Source organism: Ranitomeya variabilis, chromosome 4 (assembly GCF_051348905.1).
Source record: "Ranitomeya variabilis isolate aRanVar5 chromosome 4, aRanVar5.hap1, whole genome shotgun sequence".
Taxonomy (NCBI): domain Eukaryota; kingdom Metazoa; phylum Chordata; class Amphibia; order Anura; family Dendrobatidae; genus Ranitomeya; species Ranitomeya variabilis.
In genome coordinates, this window is record NC_135235.1 from 628,613,779 (window position 1) to 628,630,741 (window position 16,963).

Genomic DNA, 16,963 nt, shown 5'->3' on the forward strand with positions numbered 1-16,963 from the left:
CAGGGCCTGAGTCCAGACAGCAATCACAGGGCCTGAGTCCAGACAGCAATCACAGGGCCTGAGTCCAGACAGCTATCACAGGGCCTGAGTCCAGACAGCTATCACAGGGCCTGAGTCCAGACAGCAATCACAGGGCCTGAGTCCAGACAGCAATCACAGGGCCTGAGTCCAGACAGCAATCACAGGGCCTGAGTCCAGACAGCAATCACAGGGCCTGAGTCCAGACAGCAATCACAGGGCCTGAGTCCAGACAGCAATCACAGGGCCTGAGTCCAGACAGCAATCACAGGGCCTGAGTCCAGACAGCAATCACAGGGCCTGAGTCCAGACAGCAATCACAGGGCCTGAGTCCAGACAGCAATCACAGGGCCTGAGTCCAGACAGCAATCACAGGGCCTGAGTCCAGACAGCAATCACAGGGCCTGAGTCCAGACAGCTATCACAGGGCCTGAGTCCAGACAGCAATCACAGGGCCTGAGTCCAGACAGCTATCACAGGGCCTGAGTCCAGACAGCAATCACAGGGCCTGAGTCCAGACAGCTATCACAGGGCCTGAGTCCAGACAGCAATCACAGGGCCTGAGTCCAGACAGCAATCACAGGGCCTGAGTCCAGACAGCTATCACAGGGCCTGAGTCCAGACAGCTATCACAGGGCCTGAGTCCAGACAGCAATCACAGGGCCTGAGTCCAGACAGCAATCACAGGGCCTGAGTCCAGACAGCAATCACAGGGCCTGAGTCCAGACAGCTATCACAGGGCCTGAGTCCAGACAGCTATCACAGGGCCTGAGTCCAGACAGCTATCACAGGGCCTGAGTCCAGACAGCAATCACAGGGCCTGAGTCCAGACAGCAATCACAGGGCCTGAGTCCAGACAGCTATCACAGGGCCTCCAGACAGCAATCACAGGGCCTGAGTCCAGACAGCTATCTCCTCAGGCCTCAGAAGTGCAGCCTGGGACTTCTGGTCGGTGCAGCCTGGGACTTCTGGTCGGCGCAGCAGGGAGCAGGGAGCAGCGCAATGCCGCCCAAACAACACAGATCCGACGCAGAGGCCTGGGACTTCCGGGAGCTGCGCCTGGCCTACCGGAAGTCCCAGGCCTAGACGCTCTGCACCGGAGCTCTGTTGTTTGGACCCACAGACCTCCTGCATGGCATCCGATCCGATAAAAAATCGGATCGGATGCCATTGTTTAGCATTCCGATACCGCAAGTATCGGGTATCGGCCGATATTTGCTGTATCGGAATTCCGATACCGAGATCCGATACTTTTGTGGTATCGGGTATCGGTATCGAAACAACATTAATGTGTGTAAAATAAAGAATTAAAATAAAAAATATTGCTATACTCACCTCTCCGACGCAGCCTGGACGTCCGCGAGGGAACCGGCAGCGTTGTTTGCTTAAAAATCGCGGTTTTCCTTCCTTACTTGAAGTCCCGGCTTGTGATTGGTTGCGTGCCGCCCATGTGACCGAGACGCGACCAATCACAGCAAGCCGTGACGTAATTTTAGGTCCTTCAGGATTTTAAAATTACGTTCCGGCGTTGTGATTGGTTGCGTGCGGTCACATGGGCGACGCAACCAATCACAACGCCGGAACGTAATTTTAAAATCCTGAAGGACCTAAAATTACGTCACGGCTTGCTGTGATTGGTCGCGTCTCGGTCACATGGGCGGCACGCAACCAATCACAAGCCGGGACTTCAAGTAAGGAAGGAAAACCGCGATTTTTAAGCAAACAACGCTGCCGGTTCCCTCGCGGACGTCCAGGCTGCGTCGGAGAGGTGAGTATAGCAATATTTTTTATTTTAATTCTTTATTTTACATATTAATATGGTTCTCAGGGCCTGAAGGAGAGTTTCCTCTCCTTCAGACCCTGGGAAAGAAGCAATTTCTATGGGGCCGCGGCCGGCGGCCGGCGTGTCACTGAAAATGACTACGCGTGTCAGCACTGACACGCGTGTCATAGGTTCGCCATCACTGACCTAGACACTTCCTGGTCCTGCCTGCAGTGCAAACCTTATCAGTAAGTGCTGGGGATGGAACATTTTAGGTTTATTCAATTCAGGTATGTCACTGAGACCGTTGGGGTATTGTGGGGGCTGAAAGTGAGTGAGGGGGGACAGGGTACTGGGGGGTGAATGTGAGACCATTTGGGGGTTGTGAGGGCAGAAGGTGGGTGAGGTGGGACAGGGCACTGAGGGGTGGATGTGAGATGATGGGAGTAGTGGGGCTGAAGTGGGGGAGGGGAGACAGGTCACTGGGGGCTGAATATTATAATGTTTTGTTCTGATATTATATGTACTCCATCATGTTTTATTTGCTGTCTGGAGGGGCTGGAGATGGGGGTAGGGGGCTTTTGATACGTACCACCTGGGTCTTTTATGAGTATTAGTATAAGGAGCCGCATACAGTAACCAAGAGCTGCATCACATTTACAGCACCACTCGAGCATTATTTTTTATTTAATTGCTGGAGTGGTGCTGAAAATCCGCGTCCCCTGCCCTCTGTCTGATACTCACCTTCTGGCATTTTCATCTGTTTTAGTCTCCGCTCGGCTCCGTCTCCTGCAGTTTGTGACCTGTCCGAGGCTCCAGTGTTTCATGGAGCAGCGCAGAGGTCACTAATCAATGTGAGTCTGTGGGAGCCTCGTTCTGGCCTCTTCCTCACTCTCAGGCTATGTGCACACGGTGCGTATTAGCCGCTGCGGATCTGCAGCAGTTTTCTATCTGGTTTACAGTGCCATGTAAACCTATGGAAAACCAAATCCGCAGTGCCCATGGTGCGGAAAATACTGCGCGGAAACACTGCGTTGTATTTTCCGCAGCATGTCAATTCTTTTTGAGGATTCCGCAGCGTTTTACACCTGCTCCTGTATAGCAATCCGCAGGTGGTAAACCGCAGGTGAAATCTGCACAAAAAAACACAGGAAATCCACGGTAAATCCGCATTCGAATCCGCAACAAGTGCACATAGCCTCATAGTCTTACATTGAGCGCTTGTGACATAGCTTCTAACTTCTGGCCAGTCAGAAGCTGCGCTCACAAGTTTGACCAGTGGGACTGCAGCAGTGCCACAAAATAGTGATTACGCTGGAGGATGAGTAAATGACCGGGGCATCCAAATCATGACAGGGAGCTGTGAGTCCATCATACTGTGTATACGGGAGCTGCGGGCCAATCATACTATGTATAAGGGAGCTGCGGGCCCATCATACTGTGTATAAGGGAGCTGTAAGTCCATCATACTGTGTATACGGGAGCTGCGGGCCAATCATACTATGTATAAGGGAGCTGCGGGTCCATCATACTGTGTATACGGGAGCTGTAAGTCCATCATACTGTGTATAAGGGAGCTGCGGGCCCATCATACTGTGTATAAGGGAGCTGCGGGCCCATCAGACAGTGTATACGGGAGCTGTAAGTCCATCATACTGTGTATACGGGAGCTGCGGGCCCATCAGACAGTGTATACGGGAGCTGTAAGTCCATCATACTGTGTATACGGGAGCTGCGGGCCCATCAGACAGTGTATACGGGAGCTGTAAGTCCATCATACTGTGTATACGGGAGCTGCGGGTCCATCAGACAGTGTATACGGGAGCTGTAAGTCCATCATACTGTGTATACGGGAGCTGCGGGCCCATCAGACAGTGTATACGGGAGCTGTAAGTCCATCATACTGTTTGTACGGGAGCTGCAGGCCCATCAGACAGTGTATAAGGGAGCTGCTGGCCTATCACACTGTGTATAAGGGAGCTGCTGGCCCATCACACTGTGTATAAGGGAGCTGCGGGCCAATCACACTGTGTATAAGAGAGCTGCAAGCCCATCATACTGTGTATAAGGGAGCTGTGCACACATCATACTGTGTATACGGGAGCTACGGGCCCATCATACTGTGTATAAGGGAGCTGCAACCCCATCATACTGTGTATAAGGGAGCTGCGGGCCAATCATACTGTGTATAAGGGAGCTGCAAGCCCATCATGCTGTGTATAAGGGAGCTGCGGGCCAATCATACTGTGTATAAGGGAGCTGTGGTCCAATCATACTATGTATAAGGGAGCTGCAGGCCAATCATACTGTGTATAGGGAACTGTGAAGGCATATTGTGCATATGGGAGCTGTTGGCCCATTACACTGTATATAGGGGAGCTCTGGGAGGCATTATACTTTCTATAGTGGAGTTCTGTCAGCATTATACTGTGTATAGGGGAGCATTGGGCTCATACTGTGTAAAGAGGAGCAGTGAGAACATCATACTGTGTATAGGGGAGCTGTGGGGGCCTTAGACTGTGTATAGGGAAGCTTTAAGCTCACCATACTGTGTATAATGGAGCAGTACATGGGGGAACTTAGGGGACATTATTAAATGTTAAGTGGGCACTTAAGCATCGTTGTTATAGGGGCACTCAGAGTATTGTGACCATCAAAGTTGCATATGGTCACAATATGGCGGTAAAGTCAACGTTCGTTTTTGTATATAGATTTATTTTCAATGACAGTGTGGTCATATTCTGAGGTTCCCCTATATTCACAATTAGAGTGCGCAACCGTAGCTGTAATCAGGGTTAGCTGGTTAGGGGCCCACTCAGATGTTTCGCCCCCCTAAGTTGAAACCCTAGCTACGCCTCTGGTAGAGGTGCATAATTGGGTGTCATCGGCATAGAGATAGTAGTGAAAACCAAATCTACTGTTAGTCCAATAGGGGCAGTATACAAGGAGAAATGGAGGAGGCCTAGGACTGGTCCTTGAGGACCCCGACAGTAAGGAGAAAAGGAGAAGAAGAGGAGCCAGTAAAAGATACAGTGAAGGAGCTGTCAGAGAGGTAGGAGGAGAACCAGGTGAGAACGGTTTCCTTGAGGCTGATAGAGCAGAGCATAGTGAGGTCGAGCTGGTGATCCACAGCATCAAATGCTGCAGAGAGATCTAGGAGAATCAGCATGGAGTAGTGACCATTAGAGTTAGCTGTTAGTAGATCATTAGAGGCTTTAGTGAGGGCAGTTTCAGTAGAGTGTAAAGAAACTGGATTGTAGAGGGTCAAAGAGAGAGTTATCTGAGAGATAGCATATTAGACTCGAGTAGACCAAGCGTTCCAGAAGTTTAGAGATGAAGGGAAGATTAGAGACAGGTCTATAGTTAGCAGCACAGTTTTGGTTGAGGGATTTTTTTTTAAGTAATGGATGTATGCTAGCATGTTTAAATAAGGAGGGAAAGATACAGGAAGAGAGGGAAAGGTTGAATATTTTTGTTAGGTGAGTGATAACAGCTGGGGAACTGGACTGGAGTTGTCAGGGAATATGGTCAAAGGTGCAAGTAGTATGGCGAGCAGATGCAAGGATCCTGATCACTTCTTCTGTGACTGGTTTAAAAACAGAGTGAGCTAGATGCAGTGGGGAAGGGAGGACAGTGCCTGGTATGAAGGGAATGTGAGAACATTTCCTGTCAGATATGTTCAATTTTTTTCTTTTAAATAATTGGCCAGATTGTCAGCACTGAGATCGGTGGTCAGGTCCTGCACTCTTGGATTTGAGAGTGAATAAAAAGTGTCAAAGAGGATTCTTGAGTAGTATATTGATATAGGTTTGTTTGAAGAGGTGAAGGGCAGAGTTGTATGTTTTAAGCATAAACTTATAATAGATGAAATCTTCAGCCAGTTTGGATTTTGTCCACAGATGTTCGGCGCTCCTGGAGCACCGCTGTGGTAAATGTGTTTGCTGCATGATCCATGGTTGTCACAGTCTTTGCCGAGTTATTCTATCTGTAGGAGGTGTAGCTTTATCCAGAGCACTTTGCAGAGTTTCATTATAATGTTTCAGTGCAGAGTCAGGACATGAAAGGGAGGATATTGAAGCCAATGATGACTGCAAATTCTTCACAAGTTTCTGGGTGTTAATGACACGTGTATTTCTATCAGTGTGGAAAGTGGAGGTGCCCTGAGTGGGGTGGCAGTTTTTGACACAGAATGAAAAAAGTTTGTGGTCGGAGAGCAGGAGAGGCGAGTTGGTAAAATCAGATACTGGGCAGAGCCAGGAGAACACCAGGTCCAGCATACTTCCGCCTTCATATGTAGGATAGTTAGTAAGCTGTGAAAGGCAGAAGAAGGCTACAGATAAAAGGTGAGTGGCAGATGGGGAGAAGGGATCACCAAAGAGGATTTTACAGTTTCCCATGATGAGGGTGGGGATGTTACAGAATAGAAAATGTGGAAGCCAGAAAATGTGGAAGCCAGAAAATGAGGTCTTCCAGAAAATGTGGAAGACCTCCACCTGGTCTGTTGTTAGATCTCGGGGTATGAGAGAAATGCAGGCCACCATATGAAAGAGCAGCGGTGGTGTCTGACTACTAGATCCACTTTTCAGTAAGTCAAAAGGTTAATAGAATCAGAAAGGAAGAAGGCCTGTAGGAGAGTTTGTTACACTCTGAGCGTGAATTCCAGAGGGTACAGTTAAAAGAGACAGAAGGCATGCATGGAATATTAATGGTATGTGCAGGGTTTGTGAAAGTAGTAGGTGAGGGGTTTGACTTACTATCACAAGAAGGGCCAGGGTTGGAAGAGATATATCCTGCGACTAGGAGAACTGTGTTCAATGCTAAGGAAGATACATATCAGTGTACGCTTGATCCAAGTTTTTCACTCGGATTGTTTCCATCCACTAAAGTGAGCCATCTCTGTGACCAGATTTAGTAAGTTTCTTTGTTAATCTTTACACCTGACATCCAAGATGGTGCTCCACCACATTATGGGTGTCAGGTACGAGCATTCCTACAAGAAGTTTCCTGGAAAGTGGATTGGTCATCGTGGGCCAGCTGAATGGCCACCAAGGTCTCCCGATCTGGCCCCCTAAGAATTTTATCTTTGGGGTTATCTGAAGGCAACTGTCTATGCTGTGAAGATACGAGATGTGCAGCATCTGAAACAACGGATACTGGATACAGGCTAGCATTTCTTCTGTGGTGTTGCTATCAATGTGTCAAGAGTGGGAAAAGAGGGTTGCATTGACAATCCAACACAATGGGCAGCACTTTGAACACATTTTATAAGTGGTCATAAACTTGTAAATAACTCATGAAAGACTAAAGTTACGTTAAAACCAAGCACACCATTATAATAATTTTTATTTATATAGCGGCAACATATTCCGCAGCACTTTACAATTAAGCAGGGACATGCACAGACAATAAATTCAATACAAGTTAAGACAATTTAAACAGTGACATTAGGGGTGAGGTCCCTGCTCGCAAGCTTACAAACTACAATAAAATGGGGGGACACAATAGGTGAAAAGTGCTTGTTATTTCAGGTCTGGCAATTATAATAAATAGGGATTTTCATATAAAGCTGCATGATCCGGTCATCAGCCCGTGTGTTTAAGTGCAATAGTCAAGTATCGAGTGCAGTTATCATGTGCATGGAGGGTGTGGAGACAGATGAATAGTAGGGTGCAGATTCAGAGTAATATTTGGAAGGAGGGAACAGGGGAAAGTTAGTTTACTGAGTAGTTGATGTGGTAGGCTTGTTTGAAGAGATGGGTTTTCAAAGCGTACTTGAATAGGTCGGGGCTAGATATCAGTCTGATCGTCTGGGGAAGTGCATTCCAGAGAGCTGGCGCAGCACAAGAGAAGTCTTGGCGACGGAGGTGCGAGGTTCGTATTACGGGGATGTTAGTCTTAGGTCATTTGTAGAACGGAGGGCACATGTAGGGCGATAGACAGAGATGAGATATAAGGCGGTGCAGAACTGTGGAGAGCTTTGTGGGTGAGAGAGATGAGTTTATACTGGACCCTGTAGCGAATGGGTAGCCAGTGTAATGACTGGCATCGCTGAAGTGGCTGGACAGATATATAACCCTGGCTGCCGCATTCAAGATGGATTGGAGAGGAGAAAGTTTGGTAAGAGGGAGACCGATCAGAAGAGAGTTGCAGTAGTCCAGACGAGAATGAATAAGAGCGACAGTAAGAGTCTTAGCAGTTTCAAAGGTGAGAAAAGGTCGGATTCTGGAGATGTTTTTAAGTTGCAGGTGACAAGAGCAAGTGAGTGATCGGATATAGGGAGTAAAGGAAAATTCTGTGTCGAATATGACCCCAAGACAGCAGACATGATGCTTGAGAGTTATGGTTGAACCCTCCAGGATAATTTCGATGTTGGGTAGAGTGAGGTTAGTAGAAGGGAGAAACACAAGAAGTTCCGTTTTGGAGAGTTAGTTTCAGATAGAGGGAGGACATGATGTTAGAGACAGCAGACAGACAATCCTTGGTATAGTCGCCATTGTTTTTCTTGTGAAATTCTCAATAACTTTGATGTGTCACATGACCCTCTTCCCCTTGAAAAAAATAAAGTTGGATCCAACATGGCTGCCATGGTCACCACCCATCTTGAAAAGTCATCCCCCTCCCATATACTAATGTGCCACAAACAGGAAGTTGATATCACCAACCATTCCCATTTTATTTAGCTGTATCCATATAAATGGCCCACCCTGTATATATAACAAAAACAAAAAACTTCCTTTTCAACCTCAATGGGGGTTGTCTTTGTTGTCCTTTCTCATTCTCGGGTCCTCTACCAGAGGCCTGGGAGTTTAAGGGTTCTGCGCAGGATCTTAGTTGTTCCCAGCATGGCGCTTTTCTGGACAGAGAGTTCAGATGTTGCTCCTGGGATCTGTTGTAGCCAACTTAGGGGGTCACTGCTCCAAATGATTCTATCACCACTGGAATCACTGTTGACTTCACCTTCCACATCTTCTCCAGTTCTCCTTTGAGGCTCTGGTATTTCTCCAGCTTCTCATATTCCTTCTTTCTGATGTTGCTGTCACTTGGCACTGCCATATCTATTATCATTTCTGTCTTACGATCCTTGTCTACTATCACAATATCTGGTTGGTTAGCCAACACCTGCTTATCGTCTGGATCTTGAAGTCCCACAGGATTTTAAACCTTTCTTTCTCCACCACTTTTTCTGGGGGTCTCCCACTTGGACTTAGGGGGACTTAGCCCATTTGCTGTACAGATGTTCCGGTATACAATTCTGGCCACTTGGTTGTGGCGTTCAGTATACACTGTTCCTGCTTGCATTTTGCATCCTGCCACTATGTGTTGGACGGTTTCCGAGCTTTCTTTAGATAGTCTGCACCTTGGGTCTTGTCTTGTGTGGTAGATTCCTGCTTAGGCTACTTTCACACATCAGGTTTTTCGCCGCATGCCGGTTCCGGTGTCGCACCGCAGCACCGGATCCGGCTTTTTGTGTGAAAACCGAATGGGACGGATCCGGTATTCAGCCGGATCCGGACATCGGATCCGGCATAAAACCGGATCCGTCCCATCCGGTTGGCATCCGGTTTTTCATCCGTTTTTCGACAGATCCCGTTTTTAAAAACGCCCCCTGACATGTGATTGGCCCCCTGAAAACTATATATACAGTGTTCCTACAGCCCATCAGTGACAGGTTTGAGAGGAGCAAGATACAGAGCAAGATGGACGGCATTATTGCGAAGATTCTGCAGAACAACGTGGATTTCATCGTGGAGGCGAATCGATTAAAAACAATTGTTCTTGAGAAGGAGTGAGAGAGACAGCGCATCATGCGTCTGCGCCGACGCCTTTGTGGATCCACCCCATCACGGCACAGAGAATGATGCGGGGAGTTTTTTCCACTTTATACATGGAGCTACAAGGAGACCCAGAGAAGTTTTTCAGCTATATGCGGATGAAAGCGGAGAACTTTGATGTATTGGTGGAGTGTGTTGAACATCTAATAAGAAGGAGTGATACCTATTGCAGATTCTCCATTACACCGGCTGAGCGGCTGATGGTCACTCTTCGGTAAGCATTCTTTTTGGATGTACTCTTGTAGCGCACTTTCATTGATTGATATTTTGAATTTGTAGTAATTTCTGCCTTGCTTTTGTTCACAGATTCCTAGCAACTGGAGAATCCCTGTCTTCACTACATTTCCAGTTCAGACTGGGAATTTCAACCATATCTTGAATAGTGAGGCACACTTGCCGTGCACTGTGGGACTCTGCATGATGATTTTATTCCACATCCCACAATGCAGACTTGGTTGGAAGTAGCAGACAGATTCCAGGAAGTGTGTCAGTTTCCCAATTGCTTGGGCGCGGTGGACGGAAAACACATCCGTATCGTGAAACCAGCTGGTTCTGGATCAGAATATTTTAATTATAAAAAGTACTTTTCCATCGTGCTGATGGCCATCGCCGATGCGGATTACAAATTTGTAGCGGTGGATATTGGGGCATATGGGCGATCTAATGATTCGCAGGTTTTCAAACTTTCTTCTATGGGGCGGCATTTGTATGGAAAAACCTTTCAATTCCCCCCCCCCCCCCAAGACCACTGCCTCAAACCTCTGAGCCACCAATGCCTATTGTTTGTGTTGGGGATGAAGCCTTTCAGCTTTCAGAACATCTTTTGAAACCCTACTCCAGCCGTGGTTTAAACAATACTAAAATAATTGTCAACTACCGACTCATACGTGCATGGAGAATGGTGTAGTGTGTGTTTGGGATCTTAACCGCCAAATGGAGAGTTCTACTGACAGCTATTAACTTGAAGACAGACACGGTGGATGAGGTAGTGAAAGCGTGTGTTGTCCTGCACAATTATGTAATATCCAAGGAACAGCTTTCCATTGAGGACCAGTCTAAACAAACCACCTTGGCTGATCATAGCAACCAAACGTATAGAAGTTCTGTGACTGTTTCCCGAACTTGGGATCATTTTGCAGAATATTTTATTTCACCCGAAGGAAGAATAAACTGGCAGGATGAGAGAGTTTGAACTATTTGTCTTTTTCCTTGTAAAGCAAGTATTTTACCTTTTACCAAAGTTGTGTACCTGTTTGGTTTTACCTTTTACCAAAGTTGTGTACCTGTTTGGTTTTACCTTTTACCAAAGTTGTGTACCTGTTTGGTTTTACCTTTTACCAAAGTTGTGTACCTGTTTGGTTTTACCTTTTACCAAAGTTGTGTACCTGTTTGGTTTTACCTTCTACCAAAGTTGTGTACCTGTTTGGTTTTACCTTTTACCAAAGTTGTGTACCTGTTTGGTTTTATCTTTTACCAAAGTTGTGTACCTGTTTGGTTTTATCTTATCTAGGGCTCTCAGAAGAAGACATGGCTGCTCTGGTACGGCTTGGCTGGCTGTGGCAGGCTCCACTCTCAGGCGTGGTAGCTGTGGCAGGCTCCGCTCCCAGGCTTGGTGGCTGTGGCAGGCTCCGCTCTCAGGCTTGGTAGCTGTGGCAGGCTCCGCTCTCAGGCTTGGTAGCTGTGGCAGGCTCCGCTCTCAGGCTTGGTAGCTGTGGCAGGCTCCGCTCTCAGGCTTGGTGGCTGTGGCAGGCTCCGCTGTCAGGCTTGGTGGCTGTGGCAGGCTTCGCTCTCAGGCTTGGTGGCTGTGGCAGGCTCCGCTCTCAGGCTTGGTAGCTGTGGCAGGCTCCGCTCTCAGGCGTGGTAGCTGTGGCAGGCTCCGCTCTCAGGCGTGGTAGCTGTGGCAGGCTCCGCTTTCAGGCGTGGTAGTTGTGGCAGGCTCCGCTCTCAGGCTTGGTGGCTGTGGCAGCCTCCGCTCTCAGGCTTGGTGGCTGTGGCAGGCTCCGCTCTCAGGCTTGATAGCTGTGGCAGGCTCCGCTCTCAGGCTCTTCAGTCTTGGCAGGGTGTGGGCTCTCTGGCTGGCAGTATGGCTAGAAATGAGTGAGGGCCTCAATGGCATTGGTTTATATATAGTCCTGGGGGCAGGCCAATAGGTTCTGAGCATGCACAGTGTAAAAAGCCGGATCAGGCTGCCGGATCCGCCTTTTTCCGGATCCGGCGCCCATAGATATGCATTGCAGCGAAAAGCCGGAAGGGCCGGATCCGATCTTGTGCCACTATGATTAGGGCCTCTGTGCTGTCTCAGAGTCCATGCTTCTCTAGCCATTGGTAGGATTTCTCCATGTCAGCCACACACACACACTCTCTCTCTCTCTATATATATATATATATACACTCACCGGCCACTTTATTAGGTACACCTGTCCAACTTCTTGTTAACACTTAATTTCTAATCAGCCAATCACATGGCGGCAACTCAGTGCATTTAGGCATGTAGACATGGTCAAGACAATCTCCTGCAGTTCAAACCGAGCATCAGTATGGGGAAGAAAGGTGATTTGAGTGCCTTTGAACGTGGCATGGTTGTTGGTGCCAGAAGGGCGGGTCTGAGTATTTCAGAAACTGCTGATCTACTGGGATTTTCACGCACAACCATCTCTAGGGTTTACAGAGAATGGACCGAAAAAGAAAAAAAATCCAGTGAGCGGCAGTTCTGTGGGCGGAAATGCCTTGTTGATGCCAGAGGTCAGAGGAGAATGGGCAGACTGGTTCGAGCTGATAGAAAGGCAACAGTGACTCAAATCGCCACCCGTTACAACCAAGGTAGGCCTAAGAGCATCTCTGAACGCACAGTGCGTCGAACTTTGAGGCAGATGGGCTACAGCAGCAGAAGACCACACCGGGTACCACTCCTTTCAGCTAAGAACAGGAAACTGAGGCTACAATTTGTACAAGCTCATCGAAATTGGACAGTAGAAGATTGGAAAAACGTTGCTTGGTCTGATGAGTCTCGATTTCTGCTGCGACATTCGGATGGTAGGGTCAGAATTTGGCGTAAACAACATGAAAGCATGGATCCATCCTGCCTTGTATGGAGCATCTTTGGGATGTGCAGCCGACAAATCTGCGGCAACTGTGTGATGCCATCATGTCAATATGGACCAAAATCTCTGAGGAATGCTTCCAGCACCTTGTTGAATCTATGCCACGAAGAATTGAGGCAGTTCTGAAGGCAAAAGGGGGTCCAACCCGTTACTAGCATGGTGTACCTAATAAAGTGGCCGGTGAGTGTATATGTGTGTGTGTAGATATATATATATATATATATATATATATATATATATATATATATATACTTTCAGTTACAGAATAACATATTTGTCTCTTCACCACCACTCTGTTTCTACACTAACCATAAGTACAACATACATGTCACAACAGTTAAAGGGAACCTGTTACAATGTGCCGTGTCTAATATGTGGACAATGTGGATTTTTGCTGTTCCCTCATGAAGGTTTCTTCATTGCCCATCACTGCTCACAAAGGCTATCATGGTGCAGAGCAAGACAACAATGAAGCGTGGAATGGAGGTCTGTCCTCTCAAGTGACAAGTCAAAGTGTTGTCTTGGATACATTGACAGCCACAGATGGGTCTGGGGACCACATGGCATAGACATAAAGATTCCTTGCCTTGATGAGGTAATGTCCTAACAGTCCTACACTAGGGATTATGGGATGGGTTAACACAATGTACAGGAGCTGGACCCTTTTAGCCTTCATTCCAAGTAAACCACCAGCTCGATGTTGCAATAATTTGGTCATGAAACCAGTGATATGGCCACTTCTCCTGTGATATCTATAATTCTGGGACTTTTCCTTCTTTGTGTTGCAATTTGAATGTTAGATACATAGTTATGCTCAAAAGTTTACATACCTCGGCAGAATTTTTGCTTTCTTGGCCTTTTTTCAGAGAATATGAATGATAAACTTTTTCTCCACTCATGGTTAGTGGTTGGGTGAAGCCATTTATTGTCCAACTACTGTGTTTTCTCTTTTTAAATCATAATGACAACTCAAAACATCCAAATGACCCTGGTCAAAAGTTCACATACCCCGGTGATTTTGGCCTGATAACATGCACAGACGTTGACACAAAAGGGTTTGAATGGCTACTGTCATGAATCCCCAATGGCTAGGGATAGCACAGGATTAGCAAAGTATAATAAATATCGGACGAGCTCTAGGGTGATGGAACCTGGGCTGACCGCTGCCCTACGCCTGACAAACGCAACTAGAGATAGCCAGGGAGCGTGCCTACGTTGGTTCTAGACGCCACGCACCAGCCTAAGAGCTAACTAGTACTGCAGAGAAAACCAAGACCTCACTTGCCTCCAGAGGAATTAACCCCAAAGATATAGTTGCCCCCCACATGTATTGACGGTGAAATGAGAGGAAGGCACACACATAGAGATGATGTATATAGCTTTAGCAAATAGAGGCCCGCTGAAAACTAGAAAGCAGAATGACACAAAAGGGGACTGAGCGGTCAGCAAAAAACCCTAATCAAAAAAACCATCCTGAGATTACAAGAACCCATGTGCCAACTCATGGCACATGGGGAGAACCTCAGTCCACTAGAGCAACCAGCTAACAAAGAGACATTCTAAGCAAGCTGGACAAAAAACCAAACAACTGAAAATCAGCACTTAGCTTATCCTGAAAGATCTGGGAGCAGGTAGGCAGGAACCAAACAGAGCACATCTGAACACATTGATAGCCGGCAAGGGAAATGACAGAAAGGCCAGGTAAAATAGGAAACACCCAGCCTCTGATGGACAGATGGAAACCAAAGGCCGCAACCCACCAAAGTCACCCAGTACCAGCAGTAACCACCAGAGGGAGCCCGCAAACAGAATCCACAACAGGCTACTAAAGGTAACCTCCTCACCTGTGATCTTTTTCCTTGTTAATCAGTGTGTGCGCATAAAAGCTCAGTGAGTTTCTGGGATCCAGACAGACTCTTGCATATTTCATCCAGCCACTGATGTTTCTGGATTGTGAATCATGAGAAAAGCAAAAGAATCGTCAATGGATTTACGGGAAAAGGTAGTTGAACTGTATAAAACAGGGAAAGGATAAAAAACGATATCCAACGAATTGAGAATGCCAGTTAGCAGCGTTCAAACTGTGAGTAACAAATGGAAAATCAGGTGCTCTGTAAAAAAACAAACCACGGTCAAGTACACCAACAAAAATTTTGTCCACAACTGCCATGAAAATTGTTCGGGATGCAAAGAAAAACCCACAAATAACATCAGCTGAAATACTGGACTCTCTGAAAACTAACGGTGTGGCTGTTTCAAGAAGTACAATAAGGAGGCACTTGAGGAAAAATGGACTGCGTGGTCGAGAAGAAAGCCATTACTGTGCAAATGCCACAAAGTATCTCGCCTATAGTGTGCAAAACAGCACAGAGACAAGCCTCAAAACTTCTGGAACAAGGTAATTTGGAGTGATGAGACCAAAATTGAACTTTTTAGCCACAACCATAAATGTTAGATTTGGAGAGATATCAACAAGACCTATGATGAAAGGAACACCATTCCTACTATAAAGCACGGAGGTGGATTGCTGATGTTTTAGGGATGTGTGAGCTAGTAAGGCACAGGAAACTTGGTCAAAGTTGAAGGAAAGATGAATGCAGAACGTTATCAGTAAATACTGGAGGTAAATTTGCAGTCATCAGCCCGGTAGCTGCGCATGAGGCGTACTTGGACATTCCAACATGACAATGATCCAAAACACAAGGCCAAGTCGACTTTTGTCATTGGCTACAGCAGAACAAAGTGAAGGTTCTGGAGTGGCCATCTCTGTCTCCTGACCTTATTATCATTGAGCCACTCTTGGGGAGATCTCAAGCGTGCAGCTCATGCTAGACCCCCAGGAATTTACAGGAACTGGAGGCTTTTTGCCAAGAAGTGTGGCCAACTTTACCATCTAAGAAAATAAAGAACCTTATCCACAACTACCACAAAAGACTTCAAGCTGTCATTGATGTAAGAGGGTGCAATACACGGTATTAAGAAATGAGGCATGTGAGCTTTTGGGCAGGGTCATTTGGATGTTTTGGGATGTCATTATGATTTAATATGAGAAAACACAGTAGTTTGACAATAAATGGCTTCACCCAACCACTAACCATGAGTGGAGAAAAAGTTTTGGTGTTATCATTCATATTCTCTGAAAAAAGGCCAAGAAAGCAAAAATTCTGCTGGGGTATGTAAACTTTTGAGCACCTCGTTATGAAATATTATATGCATATGGTTGATATACACTGAATGGGTACTTTTATGATTGGAGCTACTTTGTATGGAATTTAGACAAGTGACCGGTAGTAGAACATATAATCTAGAGTATACCAAAAATAGTGTCATCTAGGAAAACATTCATTAAAAAGAGTAGCTGTGGACATCAACAACTTTTTGACGAAGGGATCAGTGGAGGATGTCAGGAATAGTTTTGATGATCAGATGGTGCTCAGTTATGCATTACAGCTCAATACAACACTATTGTGTACGAAAACACAAACTTACTGTTATTTAGCACAGTTGCACTATAACAGAAAATGACCAATTTGGTGCTACTGGCATAGATTTAAAAATCCAATTTTTTGCACCAACTGCAAAAAGCTATTATGTCCGTATAAGCAAATAATCCTGCAGAACTACACTGCTCAAAAAAATAAAGGAAACACTTAAACAACAGAATATAACTCCAAGTAAATCAAACTTCTGTGAAATCAAACTGTCCACTTAGGAAGCACCACTGTTTGACAATTAATTTCACATGCTGTTGTGCAAATGGAATAGACAACAGATGGAAATTATTGGCAATTATCAAGATAAACTCAATAAAGGAGTGGTTCTGCAGGTGAGGACCACAGACCACATCTCAGTACCAATGCTTTCTGGCTGATGTTTTGGTCACTTTTGAATGTTGGTTGTGCTTTCACACTCATGGTAGCATGAGACGGACTCTACAACCCACACAAGTGGTACGGGTAGTGCAGCTTATCCAGGACGGCACAACAATGCGAGCTGTGGCAAGAAGGTTTGCTGTATCTGTCAGCATAGTGTCCAGAAGCTGGAGGCGCTACCAGGAGACAGGCCAGTACACCAGGAGACGTGGAGGAGGCCGTAGGAGGGCAACAACCCAGCAGCAGGACCGCTACCTCAGCCTTTGTGCAGGGAGGAACAGAAGGAGCACTGCCAGAGCCCTGAAAAATGACTTCCAGCAGGCCACAAATGTGCATGTGTCTGCACAAACGGTTAGAAACCGACTCCATGTGAATGGT